Raw genomic sequence first — 27721 nt, forward strand, 5'->3', positions numbered from 1 at the left:
AGAATACTGTAATGGTCAAAACAATTTTAAGTTGCAGTCTAAATTCAGTTCTTTTTATTTATCAACTAGTGCAAAACTTACAAATTTTTATTTTGATAGAAGTTTTCATATTTATCAAATTAAATATATAGTAGTTACTATGCAGGCTTTTATAAAAATATAAAACCTTAGATTGTTATGACATTTTATAATTTAATTTGTTTTAGATATTGTTTCAAAGGTGATTGTTTTTATATGTGTTTTGAAAGAAAGATGAAAATATATTTAAGGTGATTATGTTTATATGTGTTTTGAAAGAAAGATGAAAATATATTTGTATGATGAATTCAAGTTCAAGGGGAGATAATTCGACCATGCTTCACATTATCAATGGGAGATAACTTTGGCTTCACTTCACCATTATTTTTATCATTGTCTCCAATACAAAATAACAGTAGATAATATATTCAAATTATAATAACTTGTTGTATATAAACATGCTCTTTTACAAATTGATTTATAAAATGTCATGATTCAAAGTTCTCAAATTAAAACTTTTTATTACTTAGTTAAATCAGATGGTAGATATTTTTGAATTGACATAGTTTGGGTAATTTCTGCTACCCTTTTGTCACCATATTTGATTCTATGTGCACAAATTTCTTTATGAATCAGCCAAAAAGGTATAACAAAAATACTGAATGCCAAAAAGGTATGACAAAAATACTGAATGCCAAAAAGGTATGACAAAAATACTGAATGCCAAAAAGGTATGACAAAAATACTGAATGCCAAGTTGAATTCCATTAACACTGACAGTATCAAGTGTTATTAACCATCAAACATGTGAAAAAAACTGACAATATCAAGTGTTATTAACCATCAAACATGTGAAAAAAACTGACAATATCAAGTGTTATTAACCATCTATCATGTGAAAAAACTGACAATATCAAGTGTTATTAACCATCAAACATGTGAAAAAAACTGACAATATCAAGTGTTATTAACCATCAAACATGTGAAAAAAACTGACAATATCAAGTGTTATTAACCATCAAACATGTGAAAAAACTGACAATATCAAGTGTTATTAACCATCAAACATGTGAAAAAAACTGACAATATCAAGTGTTATTAACCATCAAACATGTGAAAAAAACTGACAATATCAAGTGTTATTAACCATCAAACATGTGAAAAAACTGACAATATCAAGTGTTATTAACCATCAAACATGTGAAAAAACTGACAATATCAAGTGTTATAAACCATCAAACATGTGAAAAAACTGACAATATCAAGTGTTATAAACCATCAAACATGTGAAAAAAACTGACAATATCAAGTGTTATTAACCATCAAACATGTGAAAAAAACTGACAATATCAAGTGTTATTAACAATCAAACATGTGAAAAAACTGACAATATCAAGTGTTATTAACCATCAAACATGTGAAAAAAAACTGACAATATCAAGTGTTATTAACCATCAAACATGTGAAAAAACTGACAATATCAAGTGTTATTAACCATCAAACATGTGAAAAAAACTGACAATATCAAGTGTTATTAACCATCAAACATGTGAAAAAAACTGACAATATCAAGTGTTATAAACCATCAAACATGTGAAAAAACTGACAATATCAAGTGTTATTAACCATCAAACATGTGAAAAAAACTGACAATATCAAGTGTTATTAACCATCAAACATGTGAAAAAAACTGTCATATTTCTAACTTGGTACTTTAAATTGAGAATGAAAATTGGGAATGTGTCAAAGACATTTTAACCTGCCCAAAGATCATTTTCCTAAGAAATTTATAGCTAGCTAAACCTCCCACTTTATGACAATTGTTTTTAGTTCCATTATATTGACAAAATTGGGTGAGCAAACTAAACAAACACAAAAGGTAAATGTAGGTTTGATACATTGCTTAATTATAATCAGTATGATCTAGTAAGGATCTCTAAAGACTTGTTAGTACCACATTTTTCAAATAAGAAAATCACCTACTTCCAAAATGGTGACCAAGAGAATTACCTCAAAATATGTATTGATACTTTCTTAACTTTTATAAATTACACTGTTAACCATTCATTGTCATTTAATAGTAGAATATTTTCTTTACACTGCATTTACTTCATATTAAAAACAATCTTTCTCAATCACTGGGCTGATATTTTTGACCTATTCAAACTTTGGAAGATGTCTAGGCCTATTTGTTATTCTGAAAGGGGAACTCCTCTTAGTTAAGTACAGGAATAGATTCAAGAATATTAAACATTGTAATGTTTTTTGAATTACATTCGTAGATAAGATTTGGTATGTCAGATTATATCATGAATAACAAAACATTATACATATATAAGATATGTTTCAATCCAATGAATATTCAGTGACTGAAATAAGAATGATTATTTCCGAGTATTTACTCATTTGTACATGGCCAACTCTTGGATATCAGGCAGCAGTTGGGAGAAATTCCTCATCTGTTAATGAATTAAAGCTAAAATAGATTTTTTATGTTTTGTTTTTTAGACTCCAACCTTTTGTGACACATGTTTTAACTTTATTATTGAGTGCTTTAAAGCACCATTAAACTTCAAAAGATATGATTATAAAGCATAAAATTTAACTGAATCATTATGTAATACAGGTGCAATATGCATTCAGTCTTACATGTGAAGTAACGGTTTATAAATTAGCCTATTTATATATACGAGGATAGGATCAGATAAATCACAATTTATATGATAACCTTTGTATAACAGATGGGTGATTTGTTTTATCAACTATTACTTACCGTGCGTTATACCTGCATTATTCCTTCCGTGTAGTACCTGTAATTAGCAATATAATTATCTGTGAGTACTTGTGGAGTACCTGCAATCAACTAGAACAATTACAACTGTTTCATTTGGATTAAGTGTTTGTGTTCTACCTTTACCACTTACATTAGAGATCTGACCAATATTAGGTGACCAATGGGATGTAACCGCTGACCAGTGTAACGTAATTACTGGGATGTCAATATACTGTCAACCATTATTGGCTCTTATGAAACAATCCATTTAATCTTACTTTTGTATCGATGCTTTCATCAGAGGAAGGTAGCAGTAAAGTTTATTTCGGGAAATCAGCGACATCATCGTAACCAAGGTTTCTTTACTGTTTGGTAACATCTTATTAACGAAGGTAAGTTCCTACATTTATTACTAATTAATTATATCATTAACTACTCTGTTGGACATGTTTGCAGTTTTTTGTTCATTATTGAAATACTTTATGCAGTTAAAGAAATTTACACTAATCTGCACCATAAAGTAAGAGACATAAAAGAAAGGTTTGCATATTTAAACTCAAAACATTCTAGATTTTCCTTGATTTTCTATTTAATTTCTTTTTTGTTTCAATCATTTATGTGCATTGATTATACAATCGTTCAATGCTAAAGCATGTTTATGGGTTTCCTTAATTCACTAAACTAATATACATGTTCACTTCAATTTTTTATTGAATTAATGATGAAGATATCTTCCCAAAGATTATAATATTAATTGCCAAAGGCTGATCTTCTCCAAATTATGATGTAACATGTCAGTAAAGTTAATGAAAAACAAAAAATACATTTTTCTGCGCAGGATTAATGTGTTTTAACTTTTGCTTTTTCTTCCACTGAATGAAATAATTTTTTCTGTAGTAAACAAGATTTGTCACTTTCCTGGGATATTTTATAACAGACCAAAACTATGTACTGATACTGTTCATTGTGAAATGTTTGGAATACTTTTAAACATCAACAAGATTTGTTATTTTTATTTCTGGACCTGAGAGAACATTAATGTAAACATCAACATTCGTTCTATAAACAGAAACAGCTATATTTATGTTGATATTAATCTATATGATAATTTTACATGATGTATCTTAAACAATATACATCAGGGTCTATATTATGATATTGTCAACTATAATGTTGTTATTTAATTTAAAGTATTGGTACTTTGTGGAGAGAAATGTTTATGTATTGAATTAAGTGAAATTTATTGAATCTATTGAATTTCCATGGATTTTCTGTCAGAGAGAAAAGTGTATTACGTAGACTTCTTCTGATTTTGTACCTGAGCTTTGAGTTTGAATCCACATCATTGTTAGCCAATTTAGACTGACCTTTCGTTGGCAGGTTATTGACTACTAGAACTGGCATCCAATATCTTGTGAACTTGGTTTGATCTCTTTATGAGGGATGATGTAATCCTAATGGCTTTTTTATAAGAGAAAACGCTTAGTTAATATCAATAATTCAAGTTACATTAGTGTTAAATAACAAATTACAGGAATTCTGACGAGTTCTATTGCTGTGTATTAATGTTAATAGCAAAATACATTTTTTTGGATTTTTGTAGAACATTGTTGATACCTCCTCAGAGTGCCTGTCTGTAGAAATCATGACTATCTAGTAATTATTATACTCTTGATACTGTTAATTGTCTTCCGTCATGAAGCAGCGTGGGGGATATGGGAATGCTTTTATCTATCCTTCTTCCGTCCATTAAAGATTGACATCAGCAATATCTCGGATGTCAGTTTGAAAAATCAAAGTTGAACAAATAATTTTAAAGGAGTTGTGCCCATTTGAAATATAAATGATGAGGAAAACATGAAAAGGCTTTTCACAAGTTCATTTCTCATTGGAGTTAAAATTGTTGAAATTTATTTCAAAGATTTACCCAATTGACAAGTTAGAAAATCAGAATTGATTAAATATGTTCTTGGGAGTTATGCCCCTTTGAAATGTAAATTATGTTAAAAATCAGTATTGTTAGCCCTCTCCCACCTGTATCAGTAATCTTTATGCTGTCATCCTTAGACACTTTCCAAAATTATCAATACTATTCATGCTGTACTTTCTCATACCACCCTGTCTCCTAATACTTCCAATTACCAAACCCAAATGGTAAAGTCAGCTATAAAAGGCCTAAATGGGACATACTGTGAAACACTTGAAGAAAAAAACAATGCCCTGATATGCAGGCTAATAATATTTATTTAACAGACTTCTACACAGGTTTTTACTTCAATCTTTTTGTTAATTAGGTATTAGGCAAAAGACCCATGGTATTACTTATAATCGTGTGTTGTATTGAATGATGGTTATAGTCACATTGAGTAGTGGTAATTAAGAGGGTCCATATTTGATAACCATTGAAAATAAGGACTTCAATGATTATATTATTCTCTATTGATGACTCTGGTTTGCTGCTTAAAGTGTCTCACTAACAGTTCCCTTAACAGTTGCAAAATATATCCTTTTATATCTAATATTTTCATGGGAAATTTAACCTTTTTACTTTAAATCTTTTTTGTTAAAAATTTAAAAAAAAAAAAAGGTTATCAAGATATGATACTAGAAATGAATGTAACATTTGAAATAGAATCAACATTTTATTGTTATCTTGGACAGAAATCTTTGTGATTTTCAATGTTTGGTGGACCCTCCAATAAAACATCAATATCTGTGATGATTTGTCCTTTGTTAAAGATATCATTAGGTTATGTCAATGCTGATTTTGTTAGAACATTACATAATGATGCTACAATCAGTCCTCAGTAATGATAATTGTCAGTTTGATTGAGAAATTAAATGTGATTTGTTTTGTAATACACATTACCAAGCAATATTATTTTAAAGGGTAGAGGGCAAGTTTGACTTCATTATGTTTTTTGATTGATAGATTTTTTATCAGATTCAAATCAAAGTTTTACTCAGATAATAATAACTTCAAGTTGCATACTGATTGTACTGATTGAACAGTTGTACTGACAGAAATAGTGAATACTTCTCGACAAAGTTTGTTGTATATTTCTGAGCTTGTTATAAAAGTAAGTTTGTTTCTTTTGTATATTTCTGAGTTTAAGAATCTTGCCTATGTGAAGTGGGTATTTTCATAAATTTATTGAACTAATTAGTTTAGAGTATTTCTAACAATACAATGTGAAATGTACTGTTAGGAGTGTTATGTATTTTTAAAAGTTCATTAATGTCGAGCTCTCAATGTCTGTTATGAGGTGTCAGAAAACTACTTATTCTAGTACTTTCATGGTTTAACTTCTAATGATAGCTGTGCACCCTGCATGGATACTAACCAAAATAGAAACAATATTAACCACACTTATTACCAGGAATGATGAAAATACAATGTCTTCTCCAGTAATTAATTTTTACTCAGCTTATGTTTTTCCACTTTCCAGGTAAAGCTTTTCCATATGTTTTTTATCTAATAGATATAAAAAGATGTGGTATGAGTACTTTGACCTATAACGGTTTTACTTTTACAAATTGTGACTTAATCGGAGTTGTCTTGTCTTAGTCTTCAACACAGAGCCTTGGTTAACATGTAACAGCAAGCTATAAAGGGCCCCTAAATGACTAGTGTAAAACCGTTCTAACGGGAAAACCAACGGTCTAATCTATATTAAACACTTTATGAACCACATCAACAAATAACAACCACTGAGCATCAGATTCCTGACTTAGAACAGGTGCAAACAAATGCAGCAAGTTTAAAAGCTTATGCTTGTTTTCACTTTCCATGTAAGCTTTTCCATCTGTTTATCCAACAATTGTATAATCACTCATTCTTTCTTATTCTGTTACCAGTTGTTGACCATTAAATATAGAAAATATGGAGATGTGGTATGACGCAGCCAATTAGATAACTGTCAACCAGAGTTCAAATGACATGGATTTTAGTAACTAAATATAAAAAAGAAGATGTGGTATGATTGCTAATGAGACAACTGTCCACAAGAGACCAAAATGACACAGATATTAACAACTATAGGTCACTGTACGGCCTTCAACAATGAGCAAAGCCCATACCGCATAGTCAGGTATAAAAGGCCCCGATATGACAATGTAAAACAATTCAAACAAGAAAACTAATGGCCTTATTTATATAAAAAAAATAAACGAAGAACAAATATGTAACACATAAACGACAACCACTGAGTTACAGACTTTTGACCTTCAACAGGAGCAAACCCCACAATCGTATAGTCAACTTTAATGAAAGGCCATGATATGGTAAAAATTGAACAATATAAAAAAAAATTGACTACAACTAGAGGCTCTCAAAGAGCCTGTGTCGCTTACCTTGGCCTATGTGCATATTAAACAATGGACACAGATAAATTCATGACAAAATTGTGTTTTGGTGATCATGATGTGTTTGTAGATGTTACTTTACTGGACATTCTTCTTGCTACAATTATCTCTATCTATAATGAACTTGGCCCAGTAATTACAGTGGAAAATATATTCTAAAAATTTACAAAAATATAATGAAAATTGTTAAAAAATGACTATAAAGGGCAATAACTCCTTAAGGGGTAAACTGACAATTTTGGTCATGTTGACTTATTTGTAGATCTTACTTTGCTGAACATTATTGCTGTTTACAGTTTATCTCTATCTATTACAATATTCAAGATAATAACCAAAAACTGCAAAATGTCCTTAAAATTACTAATTCTGGGACAGCAACCCAACAACGGGTCGTCCGATTTGTCTGAAAATTTCAGGGCATATAGATCTTGACCTAATAGATTATTTTACCCCTTGTCAGATTTGCTCTAAATGCTATTGTTTTAGAGTTATAAGCCAAAATCTACATTTTACCCCTATGTTCTATTTTTAGCCATGGCGGCCATCTTGGTTTGTTGGCAGGGTCACGCCACACATTTTTTAAACTAGATACCCCAATGATGATTGTGGCAAAGTTTGGATTAATTTGGCTCAGAAGTTTCATAGGAGAAGATTTTTGAAAAAGATTACTAAGATTTACGAAAAATGGTTAAAAATTGACTATAAAGGGCAATGACTCCTAAAGGGGTCAACTGACCATTTCGGTCATGTTGACTTATTTGTAAATCTTACTTTGCTGAACATTATTGCTGTTTACAGTTTATCTCTATCTATAATAATATTCAAGATAATAACCAAATACAGTAAAATTTCCTTAAAATTACCAATTTAGGGGCAGCAACCCAACAACGGGTTGCCCAGTTCATCTGAGAAAATTTTGAGGGCAGATAGATCTTGACCTGATAAACAATTTTACCCCGTTAGATTTGCTCTAAATGCCTTGGTTTTTGAGTTATAAGCAAAAAACTGCATTTTACCCCTATGTTCTATTTTTAGCCATGGCGGCCATCTTGGTTGGTTGGCCGGGTCACCGTACACATTTTTTAAACTAGATACCCCAATGATGATAGTGGCCAAGTTTGGTTTAATTTGGTCCAGTAGTTTCAGAGGAGAAGAAGATTTTTGTAAAAGTTAACGACGACGGACGATGACGCCGGACTCCGGACACTAAGTGATGAGAAAAGCTCACCTGGCCTAAAAGGCTAATAAAAAAAGGGACAGACATCAATCAATGACAACCACTAAATTACAGACTCCTAGCGACAACCACTGAATTACAGACTCCTAACCAATTAAACAACCACTGAATTACAGACTCCTAACGACAACCACTGTATTACAGACTCCTAACGACATCCACTGAATTACAGACTCCTAATGACAACCACTGAATTACAGACTCCCAACAACAACCACTGTATTACAGACTCCTAACGACAACCACTGAATTACAGACTCCTAATGACAACCACTGTATTACAGACTCCCAACAACAACCACTGTATTACAGACTCCTAAAGACAACCACTGAATTACAGACTCCTAACCAATTAAACAAACCCCTAAGACTGTTAGATTTAAACATGTTTGTGGTAACTGAACCATCCAGTTTCCCCCTAAATGGCAAAACAATTTTAATAATAATAACATGTAAAATCAGTTGGAAATGTAATTTTAACAAAATTCAGCAGTGTCTTGTTATATATGGAAATTGAGCAAGACTCTCATTGTGGCTTATTACCAATTTTTGTTTGTTTTGAAATGGTTGGAAGATGATGTTTTAAGTATGCTTGGATTAAGATGATAATGCAACACATAATTATTAGGAGTAAATATCAGAATGATCTCTCTGATTATTACATGCTGATATGTCTAAATAATGTTAAGTGGTGTATAGAAATCAAATATATATCAAATGGAATTAAATGCTTTCAAAAATCTTTAAAAACATTAAGTTAATGAGAATTGTATATAATGCATAATTAAAAGTGAATTAAGCATATCGAATTTATAGAAAAATTGAGAATTTACTTGTGTTGAATGTTGAAGGAAATTAATTTTTCTACGCTGTAACTTCAAACATTGGTTTGACTAGAAAATGTCGGAAATTTTTCATGCTAACTGAATAAATTGCATTATCGAGAGAGCTTTATACCTCAAATCAGTCGATGAAAAAATTTACATTTCCCTGGATTTGATATCAAAAGAATGCACATTGATTTCCATCTAAAGTTCTGTCAACTTCTCAGGAATCAATATTTTCAAGTTTTTAGTCTTAGAAATGTTAGAGCACTTCATAAAAAAATCATCTTCTCAATTGTAAAGTAATCAAATATAATCTTATCATGTGAATAAATAGGGAATAAGTAATTGAAGAAATTTAATCCCCACCAGATTTTCCATTCTGTGGATTTCTACCTCAGATTTCTACAAAGCTTAGACAATACTTGGATTATTTTCTGGAAAAAGATCTTTCTCAATCTCCTTAAATATCAAATTGATTAAGTTTTTATTTTAGCTTAGTAAACATTAAAATTTATTCTGACCATTATATTTCTGTGGTAATTAGACAAACCCCACTGATCCTTACAGATTTTATTGGGATCTCTCAGCTTTTATGGTGTAATAAAAACTTAGAAATCACTAACAAGACTTTACCACTATAGATGTCATGTATGTTCTCATTAAAAGTCTGCTTTCTAGAAAGAACTGGTAGAAAAGAAGTATAAAGTTGAGATTTACACAAATTTATAGACTAAGTGCATTTGCTTAGGTGGGAGAAAAGTGCTGCAACAAGGAGTGCAACAGTACTTGGTAGGATCAGCTGAGGTTTAAGAAGTGCATTTTTGTTTGTGATAAGAAAAGAACAAAGTCCAATTGCAGCTGATGAAGATCAGATTACATGATATGAACTTTCACTGAGAATTCTGTGGTCAATCAAATTTAATGGTTTGTTGTGCTCAACCTGAGTTGTTCAGATATAGTTTGTTGCTAGAGTAAAAGTTTTGTATTGATATCTAGTATGATGATTTGCTTTTCTTTGGGACATAATTAAAATAAACAACAGCATTAAATCAATAATTACTAGTATTTGTCTAAACATACTTTGGCCAGTGTTTAGAATAGAATATGATTCAGATCTGACAATCTTATCTTTCTTTAATTATTGCTTTTAGTATTTTAGATGGTCTTCTGAGGTGAAGCTTTGCATTTTATTGTGAGACCAGTGATAATTAAGGTTACTATCATTAAGTTCATAAAACTGCTATTTGCAGGATTCCAATTCACTTTAAATAACTTGTCATCTTATTTTAAAGTGACATGACAGGTGTCATGTGGAGCAGGATCCCTGGTTTTTGGTGGGGTTTGTGTACCTCTTAGTCTTTAGTTTTCTATGTTATGTTTTGTATGCTGTTGTCCATCTTCTGGTCCTTTCTTGTCCTTTTATTTTATGCTACTAGTGTTGTCAGTTTATTTTCAACTATGATAAGAACTTCACATTTGGATGTCTGCATTTTAAAATTAGAAGCTGCTGTTTGTTGTTCAATGCAGCCTTATTAAATTGACAAATAACATCCATGAAAACTTGATATACGAGTCCTCTGTCACAATTTAAACTAATATGAGAGTTAATTGCTGTTTTGAGTATAAACAATGTTAATTTTAATAGACTGTATAGTGGTTTAAGAAAAAAAGGATGTGATTTACCATATACAGTCTGAGCCTTAATGTGCCTAATTATAACTGTGATGGTGATGTTTTACTTTCAATAACAAGACCTAGTCTAATCAGATTGTCAAATATTAGACTGAAAAATGGATGTTATTACAGAACAGACAAATTCTAATTATGATACAAGGCAGATTTTACAAAGTTTGTATTAAAAAGACTGATTTGGATCAATATTCCGTGTGATGATGACATTCTTGTTGACTTTGAAATTAATCAGTTGTAAAAGTATGGCAATAAAAGTACAAATTAGAGACCATGTAGATTAACATTATGGTTATTAGAATTTTGTAATGGTTTAGTTTTCATATAATCAAGATTTATTCAGATAAAAATAATGGTTATTGAATGGTTAATTCAGGCCATTCATTAGGAGGCGGTACCCGGTACTTTTACCCTCCTATGCTATTGACAAGTACCGCCTAAATGTAGGAATTTTTATATAAGATATTCATAGAATAAATTGAAAAGTACCACCTAGAAACTTAGAAAGTACCAGTCAACATGAAAGATAATGAAACCCCTGGGTTATATGATTAGTATACTTGGATGGTAACTCTCAACTAAATCAATCATACAGTTGCATATGAAAATAGGGTAAAAAATTCATTGATTATAGGCATTCTCGCTGCATTGAAGACCTGTTGGTGACCTTCTGCTCTTGTCTGTTCTATAGTCGGGTTGTTGTCTCTTTGACACATTTCCCATTTCCATTCTCAATTTTATTCAAAATTCATTTTAATTGAGCATAGAAGGGTTAAGTAATGATCAGATTTCAAATAAGAAAAAAGACCATTTCTTTTTAGAAACAAGTTTCTACTCTCTATCATGGTTAGTCAAATCAGGGCCTTTTATAACTGACTATGCAGTATGGGCTTTGCTCATTGTTGAGGGCCATACATGACCTATAGTTGTTATTGTTATGTGTTATTTTGGTCTCTTGTACATGTGTAGAGAGTTGTTTTAAAACAAATATGAAATACATATTTTGTATTGATGTTTTGAGTTAACAGGCTGTTTATTATAAAACCTTGACAATATATTTATTTATTTATTAATGTTATATAATTTACACATGTTGGTATTTAGGTCAGTAATTTCTGTTTATGTTCTTAGGTATTTATGAACTAAAACTGAATGTTTTTGTAGTCTTTGGTTTTGAGCCTACCATCTGATGGTTATTCCAGAAATATGTGTCGTGTACACTGTTCTTTGGCATATGAAATGGTTGCTGTTCTTTGACATATGTAAGTGTTTGCTATTCTTTAGCATATGTAGGTGCTTGCTGTTTTGACATATATATATAGGTGCTTGACACATGTGGGTGTTTGGTGTTATATGACATGTGTAGGTGTTTGCTATTCTTTGACACATGTGGGTGTTTGGTGTTATATGACATGACATGTGAAGGTGTTTGCTATTCTTTGACACATGTGGGTGTTCGGTGTTATTTGACATGTGTAGGTGTTTGCTATTCTTTGACATGTGTAGGTTGTTTGCTATTCTTTGACATGTTTAGATGTTTGACACATGTGGGTGTTCGGTGTTATTTGACATGTGTAGGTGTTGTTTATTGACATGTGTAGATGTTTGCTGTTCTTTGACATGTAGGTGTTTGCTGTTTTACTGGTGGAATATTCTTTTTTATTAACCAGTTATTGTGAAGTTACAGTTACTGTTTATATTAATATTTTACTGTAAAAAATATGAGTAATTTTACACTAGTTTTTATACGACCGCAAAAATTGAAAATATTTCAGTCTTTATTGGTATCATGTTGGCAGCGGCAGCAGCGTTCAAAGACTTTTGGTTTTCGCACTATAACTTTAGTATAAGTAAATAGAAATCTATGAAATTTATACACAAGGTTTATGACCATAAAAGGAAGGTTGGGATTGATTTTGGAAGTTTTGGTCCCAACAGTTTGGGAATTAGGGGCAAAAAAGGGCCCAAAAAATCATTTTCTTAGTTTTCGCACCATAACTTATGTATAAGTAAATAGAAATCTATGAAATTGAAACACAAAGTTTATGACCATAAAAGGAAGGTTGGGATTGATTTTGGGAGTTTTGGTGCCAACAGTTTAGGAATAAGGGGCCAAAAAAGGGCCCAAATAAGCATTATTCTTGGTTTTCGCTCAATAACTTTAGTATAAGTAAATAGAAATCAATGAAATTTAAACACAAGGTTTATGAACACAAAGGGAAGGTTGGGATTTATTTTGGGAGTTGAGGTCCCAACAGTTTAGGAATTAGGGGCCAAAAAAGCGCCCAAAAAAGCATTTTTCTTGGTTTTCGCACCATAACTTAAGTATAAGTAAATAGAAATCTATGAAATTTAAACACAAGGTTTATGATGATAAAAGGAAGGTTGAGATTGATTTTGAAGGTTTTGGTCCCAACAGTTTTGGAATTAGGGGCTAAAAAGGGCCCAAATAAGCATTTTCTTGGTTTTCGCACCATAACTAATTTATAAGTTAATAGAAATCTATGAAATTTAAACATAAAGTTTATGACCATAAAAGGAAGGTTGGGATTGATTTTGGGAGTTTTGGTCCCATCAGTTTAGGAATAAGGGGCCCAAATGGTCCAAAATTAAACTTTGTTTGAATTCATCAAAAATTGAATAATTGGGGTTCTTTGATATGCTGAATCTAGCTGTTTATGTAGATTCTTAATTTTTGGTCCCATTTTCAAATTGGTCTACATTAAGGTCCAAAGGGTCCAAAATCAAACTAAGTTTGATTTTAACAAAAACTGAATTCTTGGGGTTCTTTGATATGCTGAATCTAAACATGTACTTAGATTTTTATGCAGTTAATCTGCATTATGCGAGCACCCTAGATTTGTGGTCTACCCAAAAAATGCTGAAATACTTGCCATTGTTATTATCTAGCTGGCTACTATGTTATATATAACTAATTGAACACTTTTTTAATACTTTTTATTCTAGAATATAAAAAATATTACCATAAAAACGTTAAATGGTCGTCGATTTTCCCAAAAGTTTTGAAGTTGCACATAGGAAGTAGTGCTCATTAGGAATTCTTATGTAGTTTATTATCGCCTGTGCTTTTGGCTAAGATGTCAAAAAACAATTGTACGAAATATTTAATCGCCGAAAATCTTTTAAGACAAGTAGTTAAGATTTCCCAAATGGCAAAAGTCGTAGGAATATTGTTTGTCGTCAATACGTAGTACAACTACGTCAGTAGTCTATTATATAATAAGTTCAACTGTTCATGCTATTGGCGGCAATTTCAAATTAGAAGACGAAATTCGTATCTTTTCAATTTGGAGGCAGGGGTTCAAATTAGCTGTGGTCCGAGGTCCGCGACCTTCCACTTTCGAATTGGTTACTAGCCACGCCCGACGGGCCTTCCACTCTGAGACAACTATATCACAGTTATAGTAGTCTCAGTTCCACTTGAAAGAAAATAAAAAATAGCTTTGCAAACCTTTTCGCCAAAGTCTCCAAATCAACGATCTCAAAACTTATTTTAATCATTATTATTCATGACAGAGATGTCAATTTTGTTCAATCGCTAGCTATATACAGAAAATCGCCGACAAAAAATGTGTTAATACGAGTAAAATCGTATCTGACTGACAAAAACAACATTGGAACACAAAATTATGACAATGGCTGCCGTGAAAAGACAATTACAATTTCGGATATTCCGGAAGCGGATAAGGGTAATTCCGGTTTTTTGGCGAATCCATGCAGGTGACAAAATACATCTATGCATGGTAAATGAATATAAACACAAGAATTGAAAACCAAAAGATATATGTAAAAGAAAGAAAAAGCAGAAAATATTTTTAACAGAAACTCAAAATTACTTTTGACAAATTTTAATGTCAAAATCCAATACAATGTGACAGCTGGGAACAGTATATCTAACAATATATATGTTCCTGGTCACAGTTTAAAGTTTCTTTATCAGTGATAAATGTTGATAATGCATGTAAGATGCTTTTAAAGTGTAAACATATTACTGCAATTTTGAAGGAGTATTTTTTTTTCTCAAATTTGAGGGATCAGTTAAAGTAGCTGAAAGATTCTTACTTTATTTTCACAAATAACTACCTGAATGTAGGCAAATCATATGATATATAGGTGGTGTCCTTTGGGCCACTCTACCCCCTCCTGTTTGATAACTTTGAAATGGATGACCTCTCAACCATATACATTCATGTATGGGACTATATATATATATATATAACTAATCAAATAAAATATAAGGGGAGCCCATGGGGTGACCCACCCCCTCCTGTTTAGGAACTTACGAAACGGTCGAGATCCCCACCCCTAAACAATATATATTCATGTATGGGTCAATATAACTAATTAAAAGAAATATAGGGGAAGTCCCCCTACCCCCTCCTGTTTGAGAACTTGGAAACCGATGATATCCCCACCCCTAAACCATATATATTCATGCATGGGACAATATAACAAATCAAATGAAATACAGGGGAAGTCCCTGGGGTCATATCCTATCCCTTCCTGTTTGAGAACTTGAAAACCCTCGAGATCCCCACCCCTAAACCATTTATATTCATGTATGGAACAATATAACAAATCAAATGAAATATAGGGGAAGTCCCTGGGGTCACCCTACCTCTTCCTGTTTGAGAACTTGAAAACCCTCGAGATCCCCACCCCTAAACCATATATATTCATGTATGGGACAATATAACAAATCATTTACATTTACTATGGGCAGGTCAGTCAGACCTCACCTTTGATCCTTGTAGTAGTGAGCATTTGTCTGATTTGTGTCGCATAACTATTGTACTATAGAACACATACTGAAGTTTTCTTTACAGGGAAACCAGTCCATTCATACTATTACATGTTCGTACTAAATCAACACATACTACTAACAGTCAACTAAAACCAACGTTAACTACCAACTAGAACATCTACAATCATTGCGAACTTGTACCACTGCAGACTCACCATAAAAAATATACATTTATATATTCGTTGCTATTGAAACCTTGATAACATATAAATTATTTGCCTTAATAATTAATTCATTAGATAAACATACATGTACAATATATGAATGTTTAATGCCACATCAGAGGCGGATTTAGAGGGTTTTTCAGTGCCCCCCCCCCCCCTTTCCATTTTTGAGAAAAAATTTGGTTGATTATATAGGGAATCATTGAAGCATGACTGGAGCAGGTCCCCTGTTAGGCAGGCAGTGGGCCCCCACTTATGAAAATTTCTGGATCCGCCACTGCACATAATTACGTTTGCCTGGTTTTTGGTTAACTGCCTTCAGCGCTTACAGCGCTTTGATTTTATTATAGGCCCAGTTTTCAAGTTGGTCCAAATCGTAGTTAAAAATTAAACTTTTTGTTTGATTTCAACAAAAATTGAAACCTTGGGGTTCTTTGTTATGCTGAATCTAAACATATCCTTATAATTTTTATTATGGACCCGGTTTTCAAGTTGGTCCAAATGGTGATCCAAAATTAAACTTTGTTTGATATCAACAAAAATTGAATCCTTGAGGTTCTTTGATATGCTGAATCTAAACCTGTTTTTGGATTTTTGATTATAGGCCCAGTTGTCAAGTTGGTCCAAATTGGGGTCCAAAATTAAACTTTTTGTTTGATTTCAACAATAATTGTATATATGGCGTTCTTTGATGTATGCTTAATCTTACCATGTATTTAGATTTTTGATGTTTGGGCCCGGTTATTAGATTGGTCCACATTGAGGTCTAAAGGGTCCAAAATTGAACTTTATTTGATTTCATCAAAAATTGAATTCTTGGGGTTCTTTGATATGCTGAATCTAACCATGTATTTAGATCTTGGATATTGGACCATAATAGGTAATGTCCAATTTAAAATTTAAAGTTTTTAAGTTTAAGTTCTTAGACCACATTCATTGTGTGTCAGAAACCTGTGTTGTGTCAACTATTTCATCACAATCCAAATTCAGAGCTTTATCAAACTTGAATGTTGTGTCCATACTTGCCCCAACTGTTCAGGGTTCGAACTCTGTGGTTGTATAAAACTGTGCCCTGCGGAGCATCTGGTTATTAAAATTGTTTTTAAAGTACCATAATAATGGTTATTTGGCAGCAGTTTATTTATGATTAAACTTGTTGAATTGTGTAAACTTCAGAAATAAAGATACATCAGTACTTTGGAAGTTCATACAGTAATTATAGTATTGTTATCTTACAGTGATCAGGAATTTTAAGATACACACCTCAAACAATCTCATAAGATATTCATGTTCAATGTTAATCAGTAGGTAAGAATACCTGTATTGTATTTATATAAGTGTAAATTTCCAGCTAATTTTATGTCATGGTCATAAACCACTTCCTGGTCTACTTTTAATTCATTAAATAGAATATCATTCTTCCTAAATTTCTCAACTTTTCTTTGCATAAAAGATCTTACCACAAATGTATCTCTTTTCAGTTTTATTTAATAGGTCACCTGGCTGAATAGTTTATGAGTTCTAGGTTCTCAAGCAAGGAGGTTTTTTTAACATTAACTTGAATATCACCTTTATAAAAGAGTGATTGAGCTGGAAATTTTTAACATTTTTACAGTCAGCATCTTGAAGCTTGTAGTTTATGTTCTTGTAAATGTTGAGTATTATTATTGGTCATGGTGACCTATTATATTGACCTATTTGTATCATGTTTAGTAAATAGCCAGGGTTTATCTTTTTTCTTAGATTATAATTCATGACTATATCACAAGTCTATAAACTGTCAAGGATAAAGACATATCACAAGTCTATATACTGTCAAGGATAAAGACATGCGAAATTAATCTTAGGAAGATATGCATTATCATTTATTAAAATGATTTGTAAACAAAGTACTCAAACAGTTAATTATAAATAATCTAACTTTTTCATGTTTTTTTGGTATAGGTACATGCTGAAGTTATAGTAGAATTACGTTGAATATAAATAGTACAAAAGTAAATATTTACTTGATTTCAAGTAGCTGAATGTAGGATATAATTAATCATTTGGTAAACAAAATTTATCATTGTCAATTTTATGACATTATTTTGAAACAGAAATTGTGCCAGTACAACAAATGTTTGGGCATATTTTGACCAAAGTACTATACAATTGTCAGTATAAACCTTTGGTGATGCTCTATCAATGTTTGCCAATATATTTACAGACATCAAAAGTTTTACCCTCTTGATTGAGATTTTTCTAAACTGATAGGAGCAGATATTTCAAGTTCGCTAATTTGATAAACTTGAGGAAGGAATAATGACTGAGCTTTGATAATTGAATGTAGACTTTGAACAATAACGATTGAATAGTTTTTAACTTGGTGGATATGCCTAGCCTATATTGTATTGTATTGAGTTATAAATAGCTACCGTGTATTTATATGGCAAAGTTTTAGATCTTAGTCCATTTAATATTATAGGAACTGACGGAAGTTATATGTCTGTTGCAATGAGTGGCTTTAAAGGTTTTTAAGTACGATAAGTAATTAGTTGTTTTATGGTGGATATTCTTTACAGGGGTAAGGAAGATATATTTTAAAGAACCAGTGTAATTATTTACTTGCGTAATTCATTAAAAAGTATGGTGTAATACTTCATGGTGTTTCTATCAGTAATACATGTATATATATTTAACCTTGACCCTTGTCATTAAGAAAATTAACTTTAATTGCATTGCATATTAGTATGTAAGTAGTTGTAGTAGAAAATGTAGTATATAATTATTGAAGAATTAGGCCATTGTTTTGACTAATCAAATCTTACTGATGGCTTATGGTAGTACAAGGTTTGTACTTAAGGATGTACACCTCTGAAGAGCCAAAAATTTCTAGAATTAAACTTTTTTTCTTAACCTGATTTTTGGGTTTATAAGACTGTAACAAAATAATTGGTGAAGAAAAAATCATATGGTGGTGCACTTCTTTTTTTGCTACGGCCCTTTGAAAATGCCCAATTTTGATGATTTTCCCATTTTTCATCAATTTTTACCTATTTTTGGGCTATTATCATGACAAAAATCACAGTTCCACAATTAAACTTTTTCTCATACTTTCTATAAAGATGAAGTGGACCAATCTGAATAAATTTTACTAACAAAAGCTATAGGTAGGTGTTAATATGAGAAAGTTTTATCATATTTTGACGCTTTTTTGTGTAAAATTTACATGATGCTGTCAATTTTGTATTTTTGTGATTTTTCTCAGTTTTAAGAACAAAATGCATAATATTTCAACTTTTTTGTTATAAATGAATGAAAAAAGACATATCTAAGAAATTTGAAAAGACCAAAATGATATCGGATGTACATGATTCTTGTAAAATCATTTTTGGTATCCCTCACCCATTTTCTCAAAATTTTGGCTAAAAATACTGACTTGATTGGTCGTAAAATTTGAAAACTGGATTACACAAAAACCATTTATTGTAAATACACAATTTTTTCACAGATTTATGTTTGCTTATAATATTTTTAAAGTTCATTGATATTTTCCACTTCTATCACATGTTTTGGAAATAATTCAAGAACAAGATTTCAACGAGACTGAACGAGACTGTAAAGTCAGAAGAATACATCCTTAAGTTTTGTTATAATCGTAATTCTTGATGATATTTTCTCTCATTGAAATTATATTGAAATTGGAAGATTTACTTTGTGTAATTCAAATTTTCAAGACGTAAATTACTTTACTGCCCTGTAGTAATGGGGACTTTATTCATATATAATACAAGAGATAAGTCCGGGTCCACAATTTAAGTGGGCTAACGCATACAAGTCTGTTTGTCTGTCTTTGAGTTGCGATTTTCTTGTCAGATCAAATAAATATCAAAGTCACTCAGTGGTATAACAGATCATTTTCTCCCCTCCCCCTTTTTAATTTTTTTATTATGAGTACAAAATATGACATGATAAAAAGTTTCTTCTATTCCAGATATTTTACTTTTTACTTAGCATATGTGAAAGTATAATTTCTCACTATGATTCTTCTATTTTAGTTACTATTCTTTACTGTTGAAAATATCTAATAAAATATCTTAATCATGCCAGAAATATCAAAGTATATAAATAGGATAGTGTTTCCCAAATTTAACACATACGATCTAACATATACAAAGAGCAATCTGTTGACAACCAAATTTAATAAATATGAATGAAAATGAAATATGAATGCCATCAATCTCATGTTTAATATTTTGAAGAATGGATTTCTTTGTGGGTTTGTAATGTTCAAGGGATATCTTATCATGTTTATGACATTAGGCATATTGCTTCATGTCTTATCACTCTTTGGTAGATCTAATACAGGGTCAGTAAACTCACCATTTTAAATCTCATAAAAACGTTATTAAACAAACATATTTAGTAATATCAATGTCATAATGTATCATCGTGGAGAGAACCTCTTTCATTTGAATTCAAGGTATAATCAGTGCAACACTGTATTTATTTCAAGGATTGAATTTTTTCACAATTGAATTTCTTAAAACTTATTTTTGTGTCGCCCTATTGATTATAGGTTCTCTCTTCATATATTAATCTCCCTTACAAAATTAGTAGAAAGCCTGATGACAGAACTCTATTCAATATTATTAATGTAACTAATTTCCATATTGTTCATTATAGTTGATTCAAAATTTGAACTGATACCAATTTTATTCTTTTTCTTTCTTATTTACTGGGTAAAAATTTCTATATCAGATTATAGGGTTTTATCTCTCTTTGTTGAGATAGATTGAAAATTGAAAGTGGGTTTTTTATTTTGTGAGTTTAAATATTTACAATTCTTCTAGTTCCAACATGCTTATGTGTTTTTCTTGTCCACCATTCTAATCCTCTATAATGGTATCCCAGAGCATATAATTTGCCAATATATTTTCATCATCTCAAAATTAGAGAATGTAAAACCATTCACAAAAGTTCCCATTTTACAGTAAATTATCAGCGCACAATAGATTAAAATCTTACGGCTGTTTTCTATACTTTTTATATTATTATAGTTTGTTCTTATGTTGTACTGTTATACCACTGTCCTAGGTTAGGGGAGGGTTGGGATCTCGCTAACATGTTTAAACCCTCCACATTATTTATGTATGTGCCTGTCCCAAGTCAGGAGCCTGTAATTCAGTGGTTGTCGTTTGTTTATGTGTTACATATTTGTTTTTCGTTAATTTTTTTATATAAATAAGGCCGTTAGTTTTCTCGTTTGAATTGTTTTACATTGTCATATCTAAACATTACATAATATACAGGTATAACAATATCGGGGCCTTTTATAGCTGACTTTGCGGTATGTGCTTTGCTCATTGTTGAAGGCCGTACAGTGACCTATAGTTGTTAATGTCTGTGTCATTTTGGACTCTTGTGGACAGTTGTCTCATTGGCAATTATACCACATCTTCTTTTTTATATTTATTCTTAAAAATACAAGCCATCTTAAAGCTTAGATAATGAAGAGAAGTTGTGTGTACAGCATTACGGGTAACGAAGGTAGAGGGGTGAGTTTCTTCATATTTTGGCTAGGTAAATATGAATGTCATGTGAATATTCTGAGACATTTATTCAGGAGATTAAATTCTTTAACAAAAAGTCTTCCTTTAAAATAATATTTGAAATTAGCTTTCTTGTCAAAAGATTTAAAGAATAATTGATTATTTAATGTAATCATAGATTTTTCCTTATTTCAAGTAATAACTGATTACTTCATTTTAAGCATATTATGTAGACTTAAAGAGATATCTATGCAAACAAAGTTATTGCAATAGTGGTGCAACTCACTGTATTAGTTATTTTGCTTTATTATGAAGGAAGATTTCTCAACTCAAAAGTCTAATCCTCCTTGTAAAAATATTTACTTTGAATTCAATTTTCTTATCACCTTATTTAAAAGAATAATAATGTTGATTTATTTTATTTGTACAAGATAGATTTAAGTTTCCTTATTGATTGAATGTGAATTAAATTTCATGTCTTAGATCAAGGATTTGTATAGTAAGACTATAGTAAGACTATACAAATTCTACTTGGATAGATATGTTTGATATTACAGTCCAATCTTGCTTAAAAATCTTGTTGAAATGAATTTCAAATTTTTACTCGACTTAAGCTGTTTGTTTTTTTTTTTCAATTTTTGAAGATCGTGGCAGTCATAAAAATGTTTAACATAAATGTGCTGATCAATAAGTTTGAGTGTGCTTATACTATTTTACTTTTAAAAAAAAAAAACTTTTTAAAAAAAAGTATACATATTGTTAAGAATTGTTGTCCTTTTATGGTTGATGTACTCATTGGAGGCATTTTTATGCCCTAGCAGCCACTGACACAACTTAGTTATATCCTTCAATCTGTATTATAATTTGTTTGTTATAGCTGTTGATATGTTTGTTGGTACATATGTACATCAGTGGTTAATGATGATTAAACAGATGGACTTTGATTTTCATTTTGTTCACTCAGATTAGCTTTTGATGGAAGTTTGCATGGTCATTGAACTTACACTTTCATGAAAATTGTACTTACTATGGAATATTTGGTTGAATATTTGTACATTAGTGTAATAATTTAGGCTTTCTGTTTGAATTTTGTTCCATTGAACCACCGTTTGGCAGAATGGCTCATATACTCAAGGTCAATGAACATGTTGAAGATACTTCAAATATTTTATCGAGAATTGTGAAAGTAGTGAACACTGGTTGAAAATTTTGCAATTCATTCTATTGATTTATTTGCTAAAATATTTTAGTATGAAAAATTATGCAAAAGTTATCAAAAAATGTCTTTGAAGAATGTTTTTAAAAATATGTTTTGTTGAAACGGCAGGTTAAGGTTAGTAAGTCATTAAGCTAGCTGTTTTACCTTGGGAATATTGATTGCAGTAACCAAACTGATATATACAATTAAAATTGATTGACCTGTGGTAACAGAAAACTTTTTAGTACCAACAATATTATATAACACCTATATATGGATTTGGGTGTAAAATATCCACCATTGATTATTGGTTGTTTAATATATAGTGGTCAATACTACAATGTGTTTGCAATGTACTACTACTTTAATATTTTTTTAATGTTCTTGAACATTTTCACTCCCTGTGATAAATTAGCAACATGTTGTCAGTTTTGTCAGAACTGTAAAGAAATTAGAGCAATCACCTTAAGAAAGGTTAGTAAAATAAGATTTATAGTAAAGCATGTTTGTTGATATCATGCTATTTTGAATGAAAATGTTGATTTTTTTTTTCTCATCTGGTCCAACAAATGTAAAGATGCTACACAACAATCAACTCCTAATATATGGCAGTTAGTTGGGTAATGGTTGTTTTTTAATATTATTTTTTTCTAATCAGTGTAAAGCCTGTGGTTTGTAATGTCTTCATTGATGATTTTATTACTGTAAACCAACTTATTTTCGTGAGCAATTTATTTTTGCAACTTAAAATAATGGGAATATAAATAGTCGCGAAAATGTAAAATGTGGATAATTTCTTATTAAACTACAACAAGTAAATTCAAAAATCACGAAATGAAATAGCCATAAAGTGAACTTAAAAGGGTAAAACGCGAAATAAAGTATCCGCAAAATTAAGTTGGTTTACAGTAAGTTTTCACCTTACAGATCTATCGGACAGCATGCTATTATTTTTCAGAAGTAATTTGGATAATCACTATAGTTTCCCTTATTATTACATTGGTTATTTGATGATATTGCAATGGTCTGAATCTCAATATCCAGGAAAAAATGTATTTATTTGACACAGTTGTTAGAACATGTAAGATCTCAAACTTAAAACAGAAGGGAGAGATAATGGACCATAATGACCAGGTTTTTAATGGGACATAAAACAACATGGATTGAAATCATATTGGCAAATTTGTAGAAGGAATTACCATGTCCATATTGGCCAGATTGTTTTAAGAACATCAGACTTTCTTTGATTTGTTTGATGGTTTCTGACCTTCAAAGGTCTTTGACATTAAAAGTTAGCAACAACACAGGTTAATCTCTAATTGTGAAATGTTGATGGATTTGATTTATTTATAGAACACAGTAAATATTCCCTGTTTATAATAATAGAACTAACTGTTTGTCACTCAGTTTTAGTCAAGTAAGTGCATTTAGTTTTTGGCTAATGAAACATAGTGTACTTCTGATTACAACAGATATTCACTTTTGGCCCATATGGCACTCCATACTTCTTCAAGATTTACCTTGATTGTTGTTCAATCTTGCAGTTATTGTCCATGATACCTTTTCTATATGTGCAGTTGTGAAATTATCATTAATTAAATGTCCTTGGGACTGTAAACCAAAAGATTTTCCAGAAGTTTCTTAGGAATACTTATTTTTATAAGCAGAGGCATCTGGGTCTCAAAAATGGACACATTCTTCATTTATTTCTTCTCGAATGTTACTGCCATATTTCTTATTTCAAACCATTTATCATGATATGTATCTTACTCAACTGATTGACAGTACAGGATAGTTTTCACTTTTGTCTGTATATTTCATAATTATTGATGTTCTTGTTACTTCATGTTGTTTGACAGCTTATATATTGTCACCATCATCTTAACAGCTTATATATTGTCACCATCATCTTAACAGCTGATATATTGTCACCATCATCTTAACAGCTTATATATTGTCACCATCATCTTAACAGCTTATATATTGTCACCATCATCTTAACAACGAAACATGAGACTTGTAACATTAAAGTTGCATGTCTGCAATAAATTTTACGAAATCCATCCCAATTAGTAGAGCAGATATACCCATTTTACTTGCCATATATCAGTATTGTAAAACACTAATTCTAGTGCAATTTTTTCTAAACAATGATTGGAGAATGTCATATATATTTTGATTAGTAAAATATATTCATATATATTTTGATTAGTAAAATATATGTTTTTTCCTTCCAATTGTTAAGCTCCATCACATGGGATTTTTCTGTCCATCTAAAACTTAATTTAAAAATCATGAATTAACAATTACCTTAGTAAAGAAATAACCATACTGTAATATGTATTTTAATAATTGCAGATGTTAATCTCAGATGCTACATTTGCAAATATGAGTTTTATACTCTAGCTCTACTAACTCATCGGAGGAAAATTAACTTTGTGACAGTAAATTTTCTATATGATAGGAATCACCTTGTGGCACTCTGATGCTTTATTATATTTTCTCCTCCTCAAAACTTATTGTATTACTTAAGTCTTGAAGTGACATAACATGGTTTTATTGAAAACATTCTGAGCTTGATACTTAATTTGTCTATGGTATGTTTTCTTTAAAGAATGTTATTTGTATAAAATAATATTTTCAACTAGACAGTAATTTTGAACAGACATGTTTTCTTAATAATTATGTAATTTTTCATGCTGCTCAATTAAGTTATACCATGGTTTCCTAAAGTATGGCTTAATTTGATTATTATACCCCACGCAACGAAGTTGCGGAGGGTATAATGTTTTTGACCCGTCCGTCCGTCAGTCCGTCAGTCCGTCCGTCCGTCCGTCAGTCCGTCCGTCCGTCAGTCCGTCCATCCGTCAGTCCTGTTTCTTGTCATCGCAACTCCTCTCAAACCACACAACAGAATTTCACGAAACCTTTTCAGATAATAAGGACATACTATGTAGTTGTGCATATCGACGGGAAATTGCGATTTAATTTTTTTTCTAGGAGTTACGCACCTTTGAACTTATTTACTTTAATGTATTACTGCAACAGTTTGTCATCGCAACTCCTCTCAAACCACACAACAGAATTTCACGAAACCTTTTCAGATAATAAGGACATACTATGTAGTTGTGCATATCGACGGGAAATTGCGATTCAATTTTTTTTCTAGGAGTTACGCCCCTTTGAACTTATTTACTTTAATGTATTACTGCAACAGTTTGTCATCACAACTCCTCTCAAACCACACAACAGAATTTCACGAAACCTTTTCAGATAATTATGACATACTATGTAGTTGTGCATATCGACAGGAAATTGCGATTCAATTTTTTTTCTAGGAGTTACGCCCCTTTTAACTTATTTACTTTAATGTACTACTGCAACAGTTTGTCATCACAACTCCTCTCAAACCACATAACAGAATTTCATGAAACTTTGTAGATAATAAGGACATACTATGTAGATGTGCATATCAACAGGAAATTACGGTTCAATTTTTTTTCTAGGAGTTATGCCCCTTTGAACTTATTTGCTTCAATGTACTTCTGCAACAGTTTGTCATCTCAACTCCTCTGAAAACACACAACAGAATTTCATGAAATTTTGTAGATAATAAGGACATACTATGTATATTGACAGCAAATTATTATTCAATATTTTTTCTTATACAATTTTTTTTTCTTATACTTATTTAATTTCTCCAATGACAATGTGGGGACGTGGGGTATGTGAGCGTGCTCACTAAGGTTCTTTAATTTAATTATGAAATTGTCTGCTGTTTTCTAATTATATGTTAGTACATGTACTTTGATTCAGTTCACAATAACTAATACTAGGATATAGGTGCAGGTTTTAAACATGAGGGATTAAAATCATGCAAAAGAGAAAAGTTCATTTGACATGAGGTGTTTAAATATGATGTCATATATCAGTTGGAGTTGTGATCTTACTTCAATTGCCTGTGTAGGGAGAGTGCCATCTTTTCTATCCATTAAAGAAACCTTGCTCTTTGAGGACTTTCCTTTGCATTAGCAAAAGTATCTGCCTCTTAATCTCAAATTATGACCCTCATTTTGGTAGTAAGAATTCCTATGCTTGGTCCCATCAATTAACTTTGCTGAACTTATCTATTTGAATCATTTCATTGTTTATTTGTTATCCTCCTGAATATGATGAAATATTTGCCTATCAAGTTGAATATAAGTTTAAAGGTACATTTCCTTCATGGATGAATATTTATTGTATAGTACAATGAATAGATAACAGAACATTTGAATGAGAACATCATTGGTTGTCGTTTGTTGCTTTGTTACATATTTTCATTTTCATTCATTAAAGCTCTTCAACTTTGTATTTGTTTGGCTTTTTAACTATTTTGATCTCTCAGCATCACTGATGAGTCTTATGTAGACAAAACGCGCGTCTGGCGTATAAAATTATAATCCTGGTACTTTTGATGACTAATGTACATAAATTAGACCATTAGTTTTTCCCATTAAGTCATTCCTGGACCTTGTTAAGCTGACTATGAGGTATAGACTTTGCTTATTGTTGAAGGCGGTATGGTGGCCTATAGGTGGTAATTTTTGTGTCATTTGGTCTCTTGTGAAGAGTTGGTTCATTGGCAATCATTTTATTGTCGAGCCTGCAACTTTTGTTGCAGAAAGCTCGACATAGGGATAGTGATCCGGCGGCGGCGGCTACGGCGGCGGCGGCGGCGGCGGTGTTAGCTAACTTCTTAAAAGCTTTATATTTTAGAAGGTGGAAGACCTGGATGCTTCATACTTTGTATATAGATGCCTCATATTACGAAGTTTCCGTCAGTCACATGTCCAATGTCCTTGACCTCATTTTCATGGTTCAGTGACCACTTGAAAAAAAAGTTCAAATTTTTTGTAATGTTGAATTCTCTCTTATTATAAGTAATAGGATAACTATATTTGATATGTGCGTACCTTGCAAGGTCCTCATGTCTGTCAGACAGTTTTCACTTGACCTCGACCTCATTTCATGGATCAGTGAACAAGGTTAAGTTTTGGTGGTCAAGTCCATATCTCAGATACTATAAGCAATAGGGCTAGTATATTCGGTGTA

The 27721-nt window shown here is 31.3% G+C and overlaps 1 protein-coding gene across 15 annotated transcripts in view; it reads left to right on the forward strand.

Annotated features, from left to right (window-relative positions):
• LOC143057396 (3',5'-cyclic-AMP phosphodiesterase 4C-like) overlaps positions 1 to 27721 on the forward strand; it is a 307472-nt gene that overhangs the window by 210315 nt on the left and 69436 nt on the right. The window contains exon 1 of one of the 15 annotated variants that reach the window (XM_076230792.1): positions 2252 to 3183. The exons of 13 other annotated variants lie outside the window; for them this stretch is intronic. The gene's annotated coding sequence lies outside the window, so the exon portion shown is untranslated. Of the gene's footprint in view, positions 1 to 2251; positions 3184 to 18327; positions 18462 to 27721 lie in introns of those variants that run through there. One more of the 15 variants, XM_076230784.1, reaches the window with a different exon arrangement.

This window comes from Mytilus galloprovincialis, chromosome 1, assembly GCF_965363235.1.
Source record: "Mytilus galloprovincialis chromosome 1, xbMytGall1.hap1.1, whole genome shotgun sequence".
Lineage (NCBI taxonomy): Eukaryota > Metazoa > Mollusca > Bivalvia > Mytilida > Mytilidae > Mytilus > Mytilus galloprovincialis.